Source organism: Cyprinodon tularosa, unplaced genomic scaffold (genome assembly GCF_016077235.1).
Source record: "Cyprinodon tularosa strain WSP-4 unplaced genomic scaffold, ASM1607723v1 ctg81, whole genome shotgun sequence".
In the NCBI taxonomy this organism is placed as follows: Eukaryota; Metazoa; Chordata; class Actinopteri; order Cyprinodontiformes; family Cyprinodontidae; genus Cyprinodon; species Cyprinodon tularosa.
Genome location: NW_024039574.1, coordinates 1,530,411 through 1,541,645, shown reverse-complemented (window position 1 = coordinate 1,541,645; position 11,235 = coordinate 1,530,411).

The window sequence follows — 11,235 nt, the reverse complement described above, 5'->3', positions numbered from 1 at the left end:
CGTTCATCAGAACAGCTGTCCCAGGTAAGCACTTCAAAAATATCCTTGAAGGCCATGTCTTCAAGCACAGCTGCCATATTGTGACAGCATGTGTTCTGTCATCATCAATGTTATTGTATCGTTTCAAATGCGACAAAAATCCAGCGCTGCAGTTCTTGCTTGTTTAACTCTGTCACTCTGAAGGACATCCCTCTTAGGGGTGGTGGTGGTGGCATAGCGGTTAGATCAAAGGGCATTTGCATCACGGAGAGGCTGCAAGGTTGTTGATTCAAACCTTAGACTGTCAAATCGTTAAATCCTTAACCCCACAGTGCTCCCTGGGTGATGCTCACAGTTCCTGTAGGGATGGGTTCAATTCAGAGGACAAATGTTGTTTTGTCAGGTAGAGTTTATTACTAAACCTTGCAAGAAATATATTTTTACATCACAACTATAGGTTTTAACACTATAATAATATTAAATGGAAAATTCATGGATGATGTTTTAAAATTTCCTTCAGGTTGCCTATACATCCTGTTAAGCAAAGGATTTTGGGTAGCTGTATAACTCCTAGCGACAGACAGAAACATTAGGGGGTGTTGGGATCCAGAGGCTTGCCCTCCAGAGGGCGCCAAGGATCCCTTCCTGTTTATTTGTTTTTCTGTTGGGATCTGGGGAGCTGTCTACTTTCCTCCACCAGAGGGCGTACTGGATCTCCTGAACCTGGAGCTGCCCTCACCAGCTGATTCTCATCTGCTCATCAGGGGACCAGTACTTAAGTGGACTGTGGACAACACCCCGGCGCCAGAGTGTTTGTTAATCGCGGTACAGGAACCCTGAGCCAACCAGCCTGTCTGATTCTCTGACTCCACTGTAACCAGAACCAGAACCTGATCAGTTGTGTCTTCTCTGCTTCTAGGAAGAAACCTGACTGAACCCTGGGACTCTGGAGGAGTCTCCATTGCCGAACTCAGCCTGCCGAATCTCTGGAGGAGCTCATCGTCTGAAGCCTGCCAACCAGCTCTTGACTGAACCCTGGAAACTCTGGAAGAGTCTCCCTTGCTGAAATCTGCCTGCCGCATCTCAGGAGCTCTGGAGGAGCTCATCATCATAAACCTGCCTTCCTGCTCTTGGTAGCCAACCTGGAGATCTACAGCCCGAATCTGCCTGCCTGTTCTCTAGGTGAGAACTTAGAGTAACCCAAGGACTGAGTCTCAGCTAGTGAGAAGCCTAGCCCTGCTGCTGCCTAGCCCTCTACTAATCCCTCTGCCTCTGGACTCGTCTGGTTTCCTCTCTCAGCCTGAACCAAAGGACCAGAGAATCCTGTGTGACCAGCCTGGACTCATTCTGCATCAGTACAATCATCTGGATTGTGTTTTCTTTAATAAACTGTTGAACTTTTCATCCAGTCTCCGTGGTGTTCTGCGTTTGGGTTTAGCTTCCACCCAACATGACAGGGGGTACCTATGCTAAGTGAACTGCACTATTTAGCACTTATGGCTGTTGATGTACTTCTCTTTGGCTTAAGAGTTCTTGTTTGCACTATTCAGATGGAGCCTGACATTCAAGGTACAACCATGCACACTCATAGCTAAGGGCATTTTACAGGGACCAATTACCAAAACAGCATGCTTTAGGGCAGTGAGACGAAGCTAGACTACTAGGAAAAAAAACACAGGAAGAACTTTATGCAGAAAGATCTCAGGTCAGCAATTGAACTAAGAACCTCCTTTATGTGTGGCACTAGTGCTACTAACTGGTATGAGATAAACAAAGGTGCCTAAAGCAGTGAGGCATTGGGCGTGGCGGGGGTGCAAGGGTTAAGCATGTTACCCATGTACAGTTATTTTTTAACTCCATTTTTCACTTTAAGCGCTTTTTATTTCATGTTCTTATATTCAAATGCGGGCTTTATCTGTGAGGCGGCTTGGTGTATCTGTATGGGACTTGTACCAGATGTACCATCAAGATGGTTTGCAGATTCTCTCAATAAGTCTGAGATTTTTCTTTTTCACACATTGTAGATCAGTTAAATACTTTTAGAAAAAACTAAAATTTTCTGCAAAAGGCTGCTAAAAAAATTGTCATCAATTATTTTCTTATATTTGGGATTTTGCAGGCTTTTTCCTGTTATCCTCTGAATTGCTGACCTCTGACCAGCATCACCGCTTAGATAAAACCCTGTACCCTCAACTGAATATAAGAACATGTAATAAAAAGAGTTGAAAATGAAAAACAGGGTTAAAAAATGAAAGTAAGTGAAATATGTAAAGAAGCTTTACAAAATAAAAGCGTCTCAAAAATAAAACTTCATCAATTATGAAATAAACAAATTTAAGATAAAAATGTCTTTTAAAATATTTATTTAGTTTTGCTTCATGGTGACATTTATTCATGTCTTACAATATTTATTAATAATTTATAATTAGCAGCTTTTATTTAAATAATTAATTTATTCAGTCGTGTATAAAACTGCTCTCCTTACTGTAACATCAGAAATTAAGAGAGTTCAAAGCACGGTTCTTGATTATTCACATAACTAAAGATCTTTCAGCACACCATTTATATTTATTAATATCTATTATTTTCAATTCTTTATTTGTTTCGGAACTTTATGATTAAAACCTTAGTCATCCCTGTCAAATCTATTTGCTGTAAATCACTTTCATATATCGCTTATTTGCAACAACAGAAGCATGATATATACCAGCTGGATTTAGCTTCAGCTTAAAATGAGAAAACATTTTTAATGACTGCACCTGCATATTTGACAACACTTTTTTAATTAGCTTTTTTCTCCAAGCTGTGGTAGTAGTTTTAAATGGAAAGAAAAAATAAATATTACAATCAAAACTGAGGCTAATGCTATAAACTGACAGTGACATCTGCACGTCAGAATACTATATATTCTTTAATCGTCTCTGCTATGCTCCTGTTTTACTTTGGTCAGCATGTTTTGGATTTGGTGGATGTGCAGTTTGTTTTTTCTGTAAAAGAATGTGGGTTGTTTTTAGACCTTATCATCATTTTAGTCCCCCTAGGAGACGTATTGTGCTCTTTAAGCCAGTCCACAGGATTTGTTTTTGGGGCTTCTCCTTTCTGTCTGGCATCTCATTAGGAGGCTAAACTAGTTGTCACAATCACAATTTTAACAAAGTTATCATGTATCTGAATGCATGTGGATCTTTTAGGTACAAAACAAGTGCTGAATTGGAAATGTACTTTCCACCTATAGCTTTTCACTACCTTTGTTGTTCCCTCTCTTTTTTCCATTCATCCATTGTTGTTTACTCAGGGTTGCAGGGCAGGCCATACCCTAAGAGCCAGTATGCAAAAATCTTGCTTTCACACCTTAGGCAGGTGGCTGGTCCATCAAAGCTTTTAACACAGACAGAGAACTATGTAAATCTTTGGCTTATTTAAAGAGAGGCCATTATGCCTAACATGTTTCCTCTTAAGCTTAGGAGGAAATTAAAGTTCCTAAAGAAAGTTTAAACAAAACAAAGATAATACTTTAGCTAAAAACACAGATCTCCTTTACACAAAAGATAATTATTTAGTTAAACTTAGTTTTTTTTTTTTTTTTATCATAATATTAACCATAAATGTTTATTGTGTTCTAAGATACATTTAATTGCACAGATTTTTTTTTTCAAGCATTATTCTTCAGGCTGTGTTTTAGTTGCATAAAGGAATTTAATTGTGCTAACTTTAAACTACCGGTATACAATTCAACAGAGAATAACCAAAAACAAAATCATCCTGTTCTTTTCTATGGTGCTTCAGAGTGAGGAGGTAGAATTAGAAAGTTTGCTTTAAAACGTGGATAGCTTCACAGGAAAAGCCACCCATGATGCTCAGACTAGCTTAGAATATCTGAGAATATTTACTGCATTACCATTCACCTATGTACATTCGAAAATGGTCAGTTTGTTTCAATCTAAATGTAAGTGAGTCACCTCTCTATTTTTATCACCGCAGAGAAGGAACCCCACTGACTTCCTGAGGCTGAAACATCACACAGCAAGCAGAGGGAGAGAAAGGGCTCCTCCCTGTGGCAAGGCTCCAGCTGTCCATCTCAAGGAGATGGTGAAAGACTTCTCCATAGCAACAGTCTAACATAGCAACAGTGTAAATGGCTCATTGTGTTCAGGAAGTATCTCCTGTTGTATGTGTTTAAACATAGAGGAACTTTAGAGTGAGGGTAATTGTTAAAGGTTACTTTGATTCCAGTATAAGTGACAGTGTAAAGTACATTCAATCAAGTGGAAATGATGGTTCTTGTTTCTGAATCACAGCAGGCAGGGGGACGAAGTTAGAAATGAGCTTCGAGCAGAAACCACCTCCTTACAGCGTTCAAAGACTCTACATTTGGAAAAAATAACACCTCTTACTCCCTCTGGGAAGAAAAATATCTCAACCAAGAAATTTCCACTCTTTACAAACTTTTCCCTCATCATTTCCATCCTCAGCGCAATGAATCATTCAAGAAGTTGAGCTTGAAATGAGAGCCGACAGGACGGAAGGTTTCCCTAGATTGAGCTTGTCACAGCCAGCTGAAGTCCAATTTCTCTCCAACAATGCAGCCCTTTGATCACGCTCCGCAGCTGATTCTGTGAGTCACCAGTTACTGTCCATCACTCCAGGAGCTGCAGAACTGAGCATCCTTGGGATAGTGAAATGAAGGTAAATCGGAAATAGGATGAAGGAGGACCGTAGCAGACCAGCTGTTGTTCAAAGATGTCGCCAAATTCGCCTCTTCTGTCAGTCTAGACTATGAGACAGAGGATTGTGTGTACATTTTCCTTATGATAGACCATCTTTTAGTCATTGTTTTGTCAGTGATATGCTAAAAATGGCAATAATCATTCCCCAAATATTAGCTGTTCAAATTTTAATGCTGCTCTTTAGAGAAGAGTTGCAAAAATGTAAAGTTAAAGGAGATACTCAGGTGAGATGAAACTAAAATTGAGCCTTTGGCTTACATGTGGGCTGCTCAGTGGAGCAGTGGGTAGCACTGCTGCCCTGCAGCAAGAAGGTTCTGGGTTCAATTCCTTGCCTGGGAATCTTGTAAATTCTGCATGGAATTTAGGGCATAACACAGAAACCATTTTTATTCAAAGCCACAAAGTACAGATTAAACAATAATAATTTAGAATGCATCTGCATTTAGGCCATATTGGTTCTAAAAATTTCACATTGAGAAAATTATCAGATTAATAAATACCATCACTGAAGGCAGGCTGTCAAACAATAGCTTTCTGTGTATTTGTAGTTTTGAATGAAAAATTATTGAATTCAAACTAAAAAGGCTTTTTTTTTTCTAACGAAAGCAACGCAGAGTGCTACTTTCATGTCAATGATAACCAATTTTTAGTTACTGTAGTTGCCTTACTGTTCACTGGAAGCTTTAGCTTACTGGGAGAAAACAAAAGTTTTTTTTTCTTTCATACTCCTTGACCACATATATGTGCACATTACCTTCAGCATTAAATAAGAAAAAGCAGTAGAAATTTCAAACAGCTCTGCAGATCATCACTGAAGGATATAAAACACAAATCATTCTTCCAAAGTAATTTAAAATCTCCGGTTCACCTGAAATTCATGTCTTTAGACCGGGAAGGAAAGCAGAGCAACCGGAGAAAGATGGAGAAATTCCCACTCCACATAGCAAGGTAACAGAACTTGACCTGTTTTTAGTGAAGAATAGCCAAATGTTAAGATACTTAAGGTGGTAGAGGAGAACCAAAAAAAGCCGTGAGGCTGTGGCCGCAGAAAAGCATGGTTAGAAGTATTGACCTTGGGGGGCTGAAAACCAACACACATCACATGCTTCAGATTTTTCCTGGTGAAAAGTTTCAATTCCCTTCCTCTTCATCAGCATGCAATGCAAATTAGCAATGGACCAATATAAGGCTGATATCTGCTAAGTACATAAACAGTAAGAAGGTGGAAATAGACAATGTCTATTAATATTAATCCAGTTTTACTGATCATACTGAGCCAATGATAAAAAAAAGGACCAACACTGGTAGAAACCAATGCCAATATCATTACATCATGTTTCTATTTAAAAAAAATAAAATAAATTTAATGTGAGATAATTTAGGGGGGGGGGGGGTTATGTGGTGCTATATTCTAAAACATTTAAAACTCTTCAGCATTCAGATGTGTTTATGTAGTTTTCTCAGTTCTTCCCATTTTCTATGTTTTCCTGCATTGTTAAATACTTTGATGAATAGAGTTTGTCATTAGTTAGCTTAATTTGGTATTAGGCGAACAAATGCTTTATTACTAAATAAATGAAATCTATTGCAGACCCTAAGACAACAAACTACATTAACATTTTAGGGTGCTGCATACGATTTTCATCATGTTCTACATCACAACTTTCACTCAATGGAAGTTATGGAACAAGTAGTTTGAGAAACTATCACAAAATTTTAGTGTATTTCCCAACACAAACAATATAGGCTGATTAAACCATAGACTTAATATGACCATCATTTATTAGTTAATTTGTTATAGAAATACTTTAATCCCATCTCAGTTTTATGATCTGTATAAAAGCAAAACAAGATATCACGGAAAGCTAATGTTTAGACAGGAATCCATTTGGTCGATTTTGGATGTTATTGTTTCTGGCAAAGATGGGCATCATTTTTGTCCATTAGCATGAAAAGTCCCCTTGCATTTCTGTGAATGTGCACATGTTGGATGCGAATCCCTGTTGCTGAATAACCCCTTCTGTTTGAGATCTGACAGCTCCCACTGCTGTCTCCATGACTGAATAAACCGATGTCTGTGAGTGTGAGATGCAGATAATGACAAGAAGAGTAGGAGGAAAAAAGGAAAACGGTGGAGAGAAACCAAAGCATTTCCACACAAACAATAAATACACTCACCGAAGTAAAAATCTCTCTTTGAAAGCTTATCAGTTTGAGCTTAAAAACTCCAAAACGAGCCTACTACTGAAACTCAAAGCAACTAACTGCAGGCCCGATGGTATCATGTTCTCTGAACATTATCCTGCAGAAATAAAATCTAAGACTTAAATTCATCAGTAATCTTAAATCTAATTATGCCCTCAGAGCCATACATGAAAAGCATCTTTCTTTCTCAAAACAAGAAAATGTCAGGGGAATCAAGCTATTTCCTTAACTTACTTTCAGCAAATACTTTTCATCAAATAAGGAAGTGTGGATGAGTAAAATAATCCGCAGTGAGGAATGAGCCTGGACTTTCAAACTATCAGGAATAGAGTCCTTCCTTACATCTAAGGGATGAAATGAAAGTATTTTTTAAGCTGTTTGCAAGTCGGCATAAAGTTTTTTTTAACTCACAAACTTCTGATCTTCAGATCTTTTCTTCATTACTCCAATCACCACAATTCCTTTTAGTAAATCTGCTCTTCTCTTTTACTTCTTTCTGGCCACTTGACTGTATTTTACTCAATTTCCTTACTTAGAAAACATAATGTACATTAGATACATGGAAGTGAATGAAATTAAGTATTAAATATAGGCAGACAATTCACTGTGCTTTACATTCAGCTCAATTAAATTCAGTTTATCTATAGTGTGCCAATTCACAGCATTTCATCTCATGATGAAAACATAAAAGAAAAACAATAAGAATTACTCAGAGGATTAATGGATCAAGGAAAACTTAAACTCATAGGAAGTCACCTTAAAACCTTTAGATTATGTTATCTTGATGTGTTTCTGCTACAGTAAGAGCATATTTTGTTAAGTATGTTTCCTTTTTTGTTGTTGTGTTTTAAAAGTAATGGGGCGTCATAATAAGAAGTTATAGAGCAATGGATGGATGGATGGATGGATGGATGGATGGATGGATGGATGGATGGATGGATGGATGGATGGATGGATGGATGGATGGATGGATGGATGGATGGATGGATGGATGGATGGGTGACCCCCACCGTGGACCGCTCTCCCCGCATCCCTCTTCGAAGGGAAGAGACTTCGAAGCATTGGATGCAGGTCCAGCAGATTCTAGAGCAGCTTCTTCCCCACCGCCATTAGACTGTTGAATGTTTTATAAAATGAGAAACAGAAAAGAAAGAAAAAAAAGAGTGCTGAATGTTGCAAAACTGTAAAACATATCTCAGTCTTACATTTACATTTGATCACCATATTTACCTTTTATCATTGCTGCACTTTAAGAAATGGAAATGTCTTGAGAGCTGTACTGAATGAAATATTGTTTGTATACATGCTGTATGTACAAAATGATGATTAAGTTTGTATAAAACAATCATGTATGCATGGATGGATGGATGGATGGATGGATGGATGGATGGATGGATGGATGGATGGATGGATGGATGGATGGATGGATGGATGGATGGATGGATGGATGGATGGATGGATGGATTGACAAACAGACAGATGGATGGATGGATGGATGGATGGATGGATGGATGGATGGATGGATGGATGGATGGATGGATGGATGGACGAACAGACAGATGATGGATGGATAGAATGACGGACAAACAGACAGATGATGGATGGATGGACGGACGGACGGACGAACAGACAGATGATGGATGGATGGATGGATGGATGGATGGATGGATGGATGGATGGATGGATGGATGGATGGAATGACGGACGAACAGACAGATGATGGATGGATAGAATGACGGACAAACAGACAGATGATGGATGGATGGATGGATGGATGGATGGATGGATGGATGGATGGATGGATGGATGGATGGATGGATGGATGGATGGATGGATGGATGAAACCTTCATAAAAGGCTAAGTCGCAATTTGTGAAGAACTTTTACAATCATATTTTATCTGTAGAGAAAATCTCTTAATAAATGAGAAATAACATTGAAACTTTAACATAAAGGTTTACAACCTATGCTAAGAAGGGCTCTGTCTTTGTCCTCCTTTCATTCAAATATATCAGATAACCCTTTTTTCATTAGCTCTATTATTTCTCTTTGCCTGAGTGAGAAATACCTTCATGAATTATATCAGAAGAGGGGAAGTTTAGAGATCCAAGCTTTTGGGGTGCATGCCAAAAAGATTTTTTGTTCAAAACTTTGAAAAGCTGCGAAACATCTTCTTAAATAAAAAGCTGTTTACTTTGAAGTCAGGCTTAGCTCAAACGCTGCAGCATCTTAGGGATGCGTGACTGTTCTCCTTGACAGATTGCTGATGATGAGTCATGCCGGGATGTGACTACCGGGATCCTGATGAGGACATTGTTTGAGACTTGAAACAAATCAGATTATACTTTTTTTTTTTTTTTTTTTTAAACCAACATTTTCATCTTCAGTGGAACAGCAGATCCCATCACAGATGTGTGTTTTACCTTTCAAATGACTGCAGACAGAAACATTTGGCATCATGTTCCCTCTACACATGTAGCTGCTATACCGGCTCCCATCAAAAAGGTGGATGATTATATAACTAGGATTTCATTTGGTGCATTTCTGCTACTACCTAAAATACAGTAGGTTTGGAGAGATGCATCCTCTGTCAGGAAATTTGAAAATACAGAGAATTAATTGTATTTCACTCTGCATGAAATAACTGGAAATTATTATTATTTTTTTTACTTCAATCATGAAATAAATGGGAAGAATAAATGTTAGGCCAGAAATAATAAATACATGAATAGGAGCTGATCTCCTATTATCTCAGGATTTTTTCTTTCTTTTTTTTATGAAAAAAAAAGGTTTTAATGCTGTCAATAATATTGCCCTTTTCACACATTTTTGCTTTAGTTTAAATGGTAGCAATTCATGGTCAGATAAAATGCAGTTCTCTAAAAAAACCTTGGTTACCATGCTTAAAACCTGTTAGTTTTAAAGAGGAAGAAGGGTTTATAAAAACATGGCAGCCCGTGCCAGTATTATATTCTAAATAAAATTGTCTTTAATATGACCGATGCTTAAAAGTTTCAAGGTTTAAATTTGTACCAACCATTAGCATTAAATACTTCAACATTTAAAAGTTACAAAAGCTGGTTCATGAGAGAATAGAAAAAAAAACCTTCAAGAAGTGCAGTAATACTCTAACAGTATTATCATACCATTATTATCTATTTTGTTCCAGAATAAATGTTACTATATCAAATGCTTCAATATCAGAGGCCTGTTCTTGATGACATTTGGTTTGTTATGTCTGTTTTATCTTTATATATCTTTTTATAAGCAGAGTTTATGGTGGATTCTATGGTGAGATTTTTCAGACTGTGCTGCAGCAGAGCATCCTCCCCTGATCATGATACTTCCACCTCCGTGGGAGACAATTGATTTAAAGTTCTCTCAGAATATCTGCCTATTTCAACACGATTAATGTCATGATAGAATAGAATGGAATAGAATAGGATAGAAAATTTATTTATTGTCCCACAATGGGGGAAATTCTGGTGTTAACAGCAGCAAAAAGATCGCACAAATGTGGACCTGTCCAGGGTGTACCCCGCCTCTTGTCCGTAGACCGCTGGAGATATGCATCAGCACCACTCGCAACTCCACTTGGGGTTAAGCATGTCAGAAAATGGATGAATGGAATTTGTTTTTTAACATTGCCCAGGTACCTTAAGTCCTTATTATTGTTTAGGCAACAAAGCCTGCTTTACTCCGACTTGCTGGAAGTCAAGCTGCCCCTGGGATGCTTTATGGCTATAAATTACAGCATTTGAAATGCATTCCAACTGGCTTGGTGGTGTCCCAAAGAACTGTTTGGTACCTGCTCAATAATCCTAGATCCACAAGGAGTACAGCTGAGGCTTCAGAATCGTTTAAAACGTCTCTTCAGAAACCCAGATCCTAACTTCATGCAGCATGTCAATTCGTATGAAAAACTAAAACCGTACGGAATCTGTATTAATGGAGCTGTTGACGGATTTTTGTGTATTGTCATACTGCTGCATGCTTACTCCACAAGCAGTAGTTCATGGGTTATAGCCGGGTACTTTAATGATGAAGAAAAACAGGAGCAGAACTCCGTGTATCAGGTCAGACCTGGGTACAGAGCACTGCTCAGTGGAGCAGATTCAGATATTTTTAAGAGGTAATCATGAAGACCAGTTTTTTGAGATATGCTAAATTATTAGCTCAAGTAATCATTATGGGACTTTTTTCACATAATACGGGATACTGATCTCGTATTTATGAAAAAAGCTGGGGGGTTTTTTCCCTTTGGTGAATGCTGATTTTTCAACAATATTGAATCATGACATACTGCAACATCAAATATTTTGTCA